Source organism: Triticum dicoccoides, chromosome 2A (assembly GCF_002162155.2).
Source record: "Triticum dicoccoides isolate Atlit2015 ecotype Zavitan chromosome 2A, WEW_v2.0, whole genome shotgun sequence".
NCBI lineage: Eukaryota > Viridiplantae > Streptophyta > Magnoliopsida > Poales > Poaceae > Triticum > Triticum dicoccoides.
In genome coordinates, this window is record NC_041382.1 from 382,275,179 (window position 1) to 382,286,591 (window position 11,413).

Here is an 11,413-nt window from a genome sequence, read left to right on the forward strand (position 1 = left end):
CTTGGAGGAATGGATGAATGGGAAATACAACGCCCCTCAGCGGGTAGGGGACGAAACATACTCGTTCTCCCCGGATGGATTGGGGATGTCCTCTGCCTGAATCTCTCCGTTGAAGGAATCTAGCCCCGCTCGAACGGGATCCAGATCTGCAGGGTGAACAAATCCCTGCATCTACAGCTCCATCAATTGACTGTGGGACACTGAACACCTCTCCCACTAGCCTTTCTCTGGGCCGGAACGGGTGGAGGAGCTGGGGACGCTAGTCATGCTGGAATGGTTTCTCCCAAGCAGTTTCCAGGGATTTCCTCTATATGGTGCCGAATGGATCTAGGATCCGATCTCTTTAATAGGCGCTCCCCCTTGCATAGGCGGGGTGTTATTTGCAAAATTGCCATGACCCTCCGCCTTCGCTTGACGCATGCGAGGCGAAGTTATTTAATGCGCAGAAGCCGAGGGGAGTGACATGGAACAGATGGCCGAATACATCACTTGGAGATAATTAAAGGGGGAACCCGCCTTGCAATGTCAAAGACAATTTGTGTGCCAAACACCTCGTTATTGAAGACTGGTTTGGGGGCTACTGAGGGAGTCCTAGACTAAGGGGTCCTCGGGCGTCCGGCCTGTTATCCATGGGTCGGAGTGATGGGATGTGAAGACATGAAGGCCAAAGACTATACCTGAGTCCGGATTGGACTCTCCTTGGCGTGGAAAGCAAGCTTGGCGACCGACTATGAAGATTGCTTCTTATGTAACCGACTCTATGTAAACCCTAGATCCCCCCTGGTGTCTATATAAACCGGAGGGGATTGTCCGGAAAGGACACCATTCATTACCATAGTCATATAGCCTAGGCTTCTGGGGTTTAGCCATCATGATCTTGTGGTAGATCAACTCTTGTAACACCCATATTCATCAATATCAATCAAGCAGGACGTAGGGTATTAACTCCATAGAGAGGGCCCGAACCTGGGTAAACATTGTGTCCCCTGTCTCTTGTTACCATATATCCTAGACGCACAGTTCGGGACCCCCTACCCGAGATCCGCCGGTTTTGACACCGACAGGTGGAGTTTTAGTACAAGTTTAAGCATTCACAATATATTTCAAGCAAGCATGATAAGAGCATGAGCAGCGAAAAGAGTAAAGCATGCTATTTGCAAGAAAGTAAAGGGATGGGATTGGAGTGTGCAAACGGAATGAAGATACGGAGTTTTTTGGCGTGGTTCCGATAGGTGGTACTATCGTACGTCCACGTTGGTGGAGACTTCAACCCACGAAGGGTAACGGTTGCGCGAGTCCACAGAGGGCTCCACCCACGAAGGGTCCACGAAGAAGCAACCTTTTCTATCCCACCATGGCCATCGCCCATGAAGGACTTGCCTCACTCGGGTATATCTTCACGAAGTAGGTGATCTCCTTGCCTGTACAAACTACTTGGTTCAACTCCGCAATCTTGTCGGAGGCTCCCAAGTGACACCTCACCAATCTAGGAGACACCACTCCCCAAAAGGCAATAGATGGTGCGATGATGATGAACTCCTTGCTCTTGTGCTTCAAATGATAGTCTTCCCAACATTCAACTCTCTCTCACAGATTTGGCTATGGTGGAAAGATGATTTGAGTGGAAAGCAACTTGGGGAAGGCTAGAGATCAAGATTCTTGTGGTTGAATTGGAATGTCTTGGTCTCAACACATGAGTATGTGGTTCTCTCTCAGAAAAGAGTAGTGGAAGTGTAGGCACGTTCTGATGGCTCTCTCTTGAATAGAGAAGGGGGTGGAGGGGTGTATATAGCCTCCACACAAAATCCAACCGTTACACACATTTGACACAACTCGATCAGACCAAATAGGAGAAGTAGGTGAGACAGATTCAGTTCAAAATGTGAATGTTAGGATTCTCGGTGGGACCGACATGATCAACTCGGTGGGACCGATGTGCTAGGTTTAGGGCAAAACCTCAACTCGGTAAGACCGATTTCAGCAATGAGCAAACTAGAGAGTTGGTCAGGCAAACTTGGTGGGACCGGTCCCTCATTTCGGTGAGACTGAAATATTTGCAACAAGCAACAGAGAGTTTGCAAGGCCATCTCAGTGGGACCGAGATCCGTATCGGTGGGACCAAGATCCGTATCGGTGAGACCGAATTGTCTAGGTTTCTGGCAGTGGCTATGTCAAAATAACTTGGTGGCGCTAGATAGATCAAATCGGTGGGGCCGAGTTTGACTTCAGGTTTTGGACATATTTGGAAATGAGAAAGTGGTTGAGGGCTTTGGAGCATATCACTAAGCACTTTGAGCAAGTAGACCATTAAGCAACACCTCATCCCCTTTTAATAGTATTGGCTTTTCCTATGGACTCAATATGATCTTGGATTACTAAAATAGAAATGAAGAGTCTTGAGCTTTTGCCAATCTTTGTCCTTAGCATTTTGAAGGGGTTCGACATCCTCTTGTCCATGCCACGCCATTGTTGAACTTATCTAAAATATACTAGATAAAGATACTAGTCCAACAAGAGATATGTTGGCATTAATTACCAAAATCACCCAGGGAGCACTTGTGCTTTTAGAGTGCAGACAACATAGAGAAGTACAAGATGGTGAATAAGGCCGCAAAGCAAGCTATTAGTGAAGCAAGGTGTTGGGCATACGAGGACCTCTACCAATGGTTAGGCACGAAGGAAGGCGAAAGGGACATCTATAAGATGGCCAAGATCCAAGAGAGGAAGACAAGGGATATTGGCCAAGTCAAATGCATCAAGGACGGAGCAGGACAACTCTTGGTGAAGGACGAGGAGATTAAGCATAGATGGCAGGGCTACTTCGACAAGCTGTTCAATGGGGAGAATGAGAGTTCTACCAATGAACTGGACAACTCCTTTGATGAGACCAACATGAGTTTTGTCCGACGAATCCAGGAGTCTGATGTCAAGGAGGCTTTAAAAAGGATGAAAGGAGGCAAGGCGATGCGTCGTGATTGTATCCCCATTGAGGTGTGGAAAGGTCTCGGGGACATAGCGATAGTATGGCTAACCAAGCTTTTCAACCTCATTTTTCAGGCAAACAAGATGTCAGGAGAATGGAGACGGAGTATATTGGTACCAATCTTCAAGAACAAGGGGCATGTTCAGAGTTGTACTAATTATCGTGGAATTAAGCTGATGAGCCATACAATGAAGCTATGGGAGAGAGTCATTGAGAACCGCCTAAGAAGAATGACAAGCGTGACCAAAAATCAGTTTGGTTTCATGCCTGGGAGGTCGACCATGGAGCCATTTTCTTGGTACGACAACTTATGGAGAGATATAGGGACCAGAAGGACTTGCAGGTGTTCATTGACTTGGGGAAGGCCTATGATAAGATATCACGGAATTTCATGTGGTGGGCCTTGGAGAAACACAAAGTCCCAGCAAAGTACATTACCCTCATCAAGGACATGTATGATAATGTTTTGACAAGTGTTCGAACAAGTGATGTCGACATTGATGACTTCCCAATTAGTATAGGACTGCATCAGGGGTTAGCTTTGAGCCCTTATCCTTTTGCATTGGTGATGGATGAGGTCACAAGGGATATACAAGGAGATATCCCATGGTGTATGCTCTTTGCAGATGATGTGGTGCTAGTTGACGATAGTCGGATGGGGGTAAATAGGAAGAAAGAATTACGGAGACAAACCTTGGAATTGAAAGGGTTTAGGCTTAGTAGAACTAAAGCCGAGTACATGATGTGCGGTTTCAGTACTAATAGGTGTGAGGAGGAGGAGGTTAGCCTTGATGGCCAGATGGTACCTCAGAAGGACACCTTTTGATATTTGGGGTCAATGCTGTAGGAGGATGGGGGTATTGATGACGATATGAACCATCGAATCAAAACCGGATGGACGAAGTGGCACCAAGCTTCTGGCATTCTCTATGACAAGAGAGTGCCACAAATGCTAAAAGGCAAGTTACATAGGATGGCGGTTCGACCCGCAATGTTGTATGGCGTTGAGTGTTGGCCGGCTAAAAGGCGACATGTTCAACAATTAGGTGTGGCGGAGATGCGTATGTTGAGATGGATGTGTGGCCACACGAGGAAGGATCAAGTCCGAAATGATGATATACGAGATAGAGTTGGGGTAGCACCAATTGAAGAGAAGCTTGTCCAACATCGTTTGATATGGTTTGGGCATATTCAGTGCAGGCCTCCAGAAGCTCCAATGCAGAGCGGATGGCTAAAGCGTGCGAAGAATGTCAAGAGAGGGCGGGGTAGATAGAATTTCACATGGGAGGAGTCCATTAAGAGAGACCTACAGGATTGGAGTATCACCAAAGAGGTGCGTGGAAGCTCGCTATCCATGTGCCAGAGCCATGAGTTAGTTGCGAGATCATGGGCTTCACCTCTAGCCTACCCCAACTTGTTTGGTACTAAAGTCTTTGTTGTTGGGTTGCCTCCCAACAAGCGCTATCGTTTTATGCCCCTAGCTAGGCATAATGCAAAGATTCAAGTATTGTCATCTTTAGTTTTAGATCCATAAGATGCCCCCATGATTCATTCATAAGGTGGCCTAATTCTTGTCCTATGGGAAGTGTTCCATACCCTTCCTTAGTGGAAACCGAAACTTAATATTGCATTCTTTCATATCAATCACGGCACAAAAAGTGGGTAAAAACGGTCTACCAAGTATAATTGGACAAGACGGATTGCAATCAATATCAAGAACAATAAAATCTATGGGCACATAATTCCTATTTTAAAGAATAAGAACATCATTAATTCTTCCCATAGGCTTTTTAATAATAGAAGCCGCCAAGTGCAAATTTAAAGAACATTCTTCAATATTAGTAAGACCAAGCACATCACATAGAGATTTCGGAATTGTAAAAACACTATAACCCAAGTCACATAAAGCAAAACACTCATAATTTTTAATCTTGAGTTTAATAGCAGGTTCCCATTCATCATGTAATTTTCTAGGGATTGAAATATCTAATTCCAACTTTTCTTCCAAAGCTTTCATCATAACAACAACAATATCTTTAGTAAAATCTTTATTTTGTTCATAAGCATGGGGTGAATTTATCATGGATTGCAACAAAGAAATACAATCAATCAAAGAGCAATTATCATAATTAAAGTCTTTGTAATCCAAAAGAGTGGGCACATCACTAGTTAGAGTTTTGACCTCTCCAATCCAACTTTTATCAATTTTCTCAACAAGATTTTCACCCTCCAAATTATCAGGATGCCTTCTAACTAAAGTTGACTCTTCTTCAGTCCCTTTATCATCAATCTTAATTTTACTAAACAAGGAATCAATAGAAGAAACACCAATCATTTTAAGATCTTCATCATTTTTATGAAAGCAATCACTAGAAAACACCTTTTCTAAAAATTCCCTTTTAGCTCTAAGCATAGCGGTTCTTTTCTTACTTTCATCCATAGAAACATATAGAGATTTAATTGATTCCTCAACCTTAGGCACAAAAATTTTCATCTTGAGATTTTCTACATCATGAGAAATTTTTTTAATGCTTCTAGACATATCATCAATCTTATTCAACTTTTCCTCTATCGTATTGTTAACACTTTTTGAGCATTGATAAATTCTTTAATATTATTCTCAAGATCAAAGGTGTTCCTATTATTATTGTTATTATTATTATAAGAAGGATTACCACAGGAATTACCATAATTATTAGAGGAATTTCCCGGAAAAGGTCTAGGATTAGGATTACCTCTATAAGCATTGTTATTAAAATTGTTTTGCGAGACACAATTCACATCTACGGCATCACTATTTTGCTCAATTAAAGTAGACAAAGGCACATCATTAATATCAATGGAAGCACTTTTATTAGCAACCAATTTCATAAGAGCATCAACTTTTTCACTCAAAGAATTTATCTCTTCAACCGAATTAACTTTTTTACTATTAGGTGCTCTTTCAGTATGCCATTGTGAATAACTTTCCATAATATTGTATAACAATTTAGTAGCTTCACCTAAAGTAATTTCCATAAAAGTAACCACCTGCGGCGGAATCTAAAAGATTTCTAGAAACAAAATTCAATCCCGCAAAGAAATTTTGTATGATCATCCAAAGATTTAAACCATGAGTAGGACAATTTCTTAGCATCAATTTCACTCTTTCCCAAGAATGCGCAACATGTTCATGCTCAGGTTGCTTAAAATTCATGATTTGTGTCCTAAGGGAAATAATTTTAGCGGGCAGAAAATACTTAGTAATAAAAGCATCTTTACACTTATCCCAAGAATCGATACTATTGCGAGGCAAAGAAGAAAACCAAATTTTTGCACGATCTCGCAAAGAAAATGGGAATAATTTCAACTTCACAATATCATTGTCCACATCTTTTTTCTTTTTCATATCGCATAATTCCAGGAATGTGTTAAGATGGGACCAGGCATCCTCATTAGGAGTACCAAAAAATTGATCTTTCATAACAAGATTCAACAAAGCGACATTAATATCACAAGATTCCGCACTAGTGGAGGGAGGAGCAATCGGAGTGCTAATGAAATTATTATTATTGGTATTCAAAAAATTGCACAACTTGGTATTCTCTTGAGTTATCGTGACTACGCAAGCAAGATTGCACACAAAAACAGATCTAACGAGAAAACAACAAACGAAAAAGAGGGTGAGTAAAACGGCAAAGTTTTGTGAATTGCGGGAGATGAAAATGAGAGGCAAATGGCAAATAATGTAAATTTTAGGGAGATGAGATTTGTGATTAGGAACCTAATGGATGTTAATGATGTATCCCCAGCAACGGTGCCAGAAACTCCTTGTGATGCGGCTTGAACTACGTCGGTATTTCTCCAAAGAGGAAGGGATGATGTAGCACAGCTACGATAGGTATTTCCCTCAGTGATGAGACCAAGGTTATTGAACCTGTAGGAGAACCACACAACACTGCGTGAATGGTACCTCCACATAAAGAACAAATAGTTGCAACCCGACGTAAAAGAGGGGTTGTCTATCCCTCCCGGGTAAAAAGATTGATAAAATTATAGTAGATTGGATAAGCAGATCCCACAGGAACGCGAGATAAAATAAATAAAGAAAAATTGCAGCAAGGTATTTTTGGGTTTTTGGGTTAATAGATCTGAAAATAAAAGCAAATAAAAATAGATCTCGAAGTCAAATATAATACAGAAGAGACCCGGGGGGCGTAGATTTCACTAGTGGCTTCTCTCGAGAAAAATGGCATACGGCGGGTAAACAAATTACTGTTGGGAAATTGATAAAACTTCAAATAATTATGACGATATCTAGGCAATGATCATTGTATAGGCATCACGTCCAAGATTAGTAGGCCGACTCCTTCCTGCATCTACTACTATTACTCCATACATCGACCGCTATCCATCATGCATCTAGTGTATTAAGTTCATGGAAAAACGGAGTAATGCAATAAGAACGATGACATGATGTATACAAGATCTATTAATGTAGGAATAGACCTCATCTTGTTAACCTTAATAGCAACGATACATACATGTCATTTCCCCTTCCATCACGGGGATTGAGCACCGTAAGAACGAACCCATCACAAAGCACCTCTTCCCATGGAAAAGAAAATCGATCTAGTCGGCCTAACTAAACCAAAGGTTCGACGAAGAAATACGAGCCTATAAGAGATCATGCATATAAGAGATCAAAACTCAAATAACTTTCATGGATAAAATAGATTTGATCATAAACTCAAAGTTCATCGGATCCCAACAAACACACCGCAAAAAGAGTTACATCAAATAGATCTCCAAGAGACCATTGTATTGAGAATCAAAAGAGAGAGAGAGAGAGAGAGAGAGAGAGAGAGAGAGAGAGAGGAAGCCATCTAGCTACTAACTACGGACCCGCAGGTCTACAATGAACTACTCACGCATCACCAGAGAGGCACCAATGAGGATGGAGAATCCCTCCGTGATGGTGTCTAGATTGGATCTATGGTTTCTGGAACTTGCGGCCGTTGGAATTTGTTTCGTCGACTCACCTAGGGTTTTTGGAATATTGGGGTATTTATAAAGCAAAGAGGTAGTGCGGGAGGCCATTGAGATGGGCACCACTCACCAGGGCACGCCTGGGCCCCCAGGCGTGCCTAGGTGGGTTGTCCCCACCCCCCTGGGCACCCCTCTGGTACTTCTTTGGCCCACCCTGTGGCTTTTGCCCACCGGCGGAGCGATTCCACCAGGGGAAATTCCCTCCCGGAGGGGGAAATTGAAGCCATCATCATCAGCAACAACCCTCTATCTTTGGGAGGCTAATATCCATCAACATCTTCAAAAACACCATCTCCTCTCAAACCCGTGTTCATCTCTTGTGTTCAATCTTTGTACAGAAACCTCAGATTGGTACCTGTAGGTGACTAGTAGTCTTGATTAGATCTTGTAGTTGATTACTATATGGTTTATTTGGTAGAAGATTTGTTCAGATCCATTATGCTATTTAATACCCCTCTGATATTGAGCATGATTATCATTTGAGAGTAGTTACTTTTGTTCTTGAGGTCACAGGAAAAACCTTGTTGCAAGTAATCATGTGAACTTGACATGCGTTTGATATTTTGCTGATATGTATGTTGTGATTCCCTTAGTGGTGTCATGTGAACGTCGACTACATCCCACTTCACCATATTGGGGCCTAAGGGAATGCATTGTGGAGTAGTTATTAGATGATGGGTTGCTAGAGTGACTGTAAGTGCATCTAGTGCCACCCCTAGCTGGTTTTAGAGTATTGAAGGACAAACCAGGTTGAGGGACTAATGTGTTTGTGAGAATTGCAGGATAACACAGGTAGTAGTCCCTTATTGATTCGGTTTACCTACTGGAGATGACGCCTAAAAATGTGTGAAGACAGTGAAGATAATGGTGGTATGTGAAGATATTCACATTGAAGACTATGACATGAGAAGACTTCGCATGAAGTCTTTGGAGCGCGAAGACATAGTTGTTTCGTAGTTTCGTTTTCTTCTTTGTTGAGTCATAGGAACCACCGTACTGTTAATTGGGGTCCAAGTGAACAAAGTCAGAGTGACTAAAGTGATGCTCAACCAAATCCTATGTCTTCAAGCGAAGACAGTGAGAGCAAATCTTATCCAGAGCTGGATGAGTCAGCTTTACTTGTAGCCCAAGTCAAGCTGCCGCGTGTGTTTGAAATCTGACCGTTGGAACACGTGTCAGTTCCTTAGTGACCCATGGTCATTTCAGAAAAATCAGGTCGGGTTGCCTAGTGGCTATAAATAGCCCACCCCCTACACCATAAATTGGTGACTGCTTAGAGTTAGTGCATGGCTTTTGTCGTTTGAGAGCAACCCACCTCCGAAGCATTTGAGAGAGAGATCCTTGCGAGGACAAAGCCCAAAACACCCAGAGCCCAAAGAGTGTTTGTCATCACTGAAGTCTTTCTGTCCGCGTGATCTGAAGACTTGTTACACTTGAGGACTATGAATCCTCCAGCCGGTTAGGCGTCACGTTCTGAGCATCCAAAAGTCATTGTGGATTGCCGGTGAACGAAGGTTGTGAAGGTTTGGAAGTCTACCTTGAAGACTTACCAAAGTGCTTGGGCGGGGACTAAGTGTCCTTATCTCAAGGGGAACAAGGTGAAGACACAGTCTTCTGAGTTGAATCTTAGCCTCCCTAACCAGACATATAGTTGTCACAGCAACTGGAACTGGTCCAACAAATCATTTGTCTTCACCAAGCAACTGGTTCTATCTATTCCTTCTCTTTATATACAGTTTGTCTTCGTGAAGTCATTGCCTGCTTGCATTATCTGTTTGACTTCACTGTGTGACTACTTGTTCTGATTGGCTTCATACTATCTTCCATCCTGATCCATACTGCCTAGCTGCTAATAGTCTTTGAGCTTTCACTTCATTGAATACTTGACTATGGCTTGCCTAGTGTAGTCTACCTTCTATTGCATGTTAATAGGTTCATTTCTATCGTTTGTTTTAGAAACTTCCATGTTTTGAAGACTTTCATAAAAATTGCCTATTCAACCCCCCTCTAGTCGATAACTAGCACTTTCAATTGGTATCAGAGCAAGGTACTCCCTTGTTCTGTGTGATTCGGTTTTACCACCTGGAGTTTTAGCTATGTCGACTGTAGGTATAATCAAAGTCTCCGCTGCGTGCCCTATCTTCGATGGCACTGATTAGCCCTACTGGAAGAATAAGATGCACATGCATCTTGAAGCCATTGATGTCGATCTATGGTATGTCGTCAAGACACTCCTAAGATCACTTGACAGCTCGCTCGACACCCTAGCCCTGATGATTCAAGAACGCCTTGACCTCAAGACACTCGATTTGTCTGACATACTTAAGAGGCTCAACACAAATGAGTTTCAGCTATCTGAGAAAAGAGATATCTATGGTCCCAACTATGGCCGAACTCGCGCTTTGAAGGCAAAGGCTATTTCCTCATCTGAAGAAGAATGTGACTGCAGTTCTGGTGATCCTGAAGACATAGGAAAGGAGCTTGCTATGCTTGTGAAGAAGTTCCGGAAATTCACCAAGAAGAAAGGCTTCAGAAAGTCTTCACGATCCAGCTCAAGAAATGATGAAGCTTCTACTCATGATCACAAGAAGAGAACATGCCACAAGTGCAAGAAACTTGGTCACTACATCTCTGAGTGTCTGCAGTGGGACAATGAAAACAAGAAGAAGAAGAAGAAGAAGAAGAAGAAGAAGAAGAAGAAGAAGAAGAAGAAGAAGAAGAAGAAGAAGAAGAAGAAGAAGAAGAAGAAGAAGAAGAAGAAGAAGAAGAAGAAGAAGAAGAAGAGCAAGGAATATGATTCTGATGACAAGAAGAAGAAGATATCCTCAAAGTCTTCTACCAAGTCTTCATCAAAGTCTTGATCACACAAGAAGAGCTCATCTGGCAAGGCTCGTGCTTTTGTTGGCAAGGAGATGGATTCAGAGGAGGAGTCTGCTTCTGAGGAGGCGGAGGTGGAGTCTGAGGAGGAGTCTGACTCTAGCGTTGCAAGTCTGGCTCTAGCTACAACCTACATTGCCAAGTCCATCTTCAACACTGAAGACAATGGCTCCGTCACCTACGCTGATGGTAATGACAAGGACGACTCTGCTCCCACCTACTGCTTCATGGCACATGGTGCCAAGGTAAACTCACGCGATGCTTACTTTCAAACATCAAGTGAAGATGACTCTGATTGTGAATCCAAACCCAGCTACAAAACACTTGCTAAAATTGCAACTGAACAACAGAAAGCTATGGAACATATTCAAAAACTGTTAGACAAAAGCGATAACCTGTTGGACGCGGAAATGACTTGATCTCAGTCCTATGATTATCATGTTAAGTATGAGGAACTTTGAAGGCATAAAAATCTTCATGTTAAGTATGAGGAACTTGAAAGTCGTCATGAAACACTCTCAACAA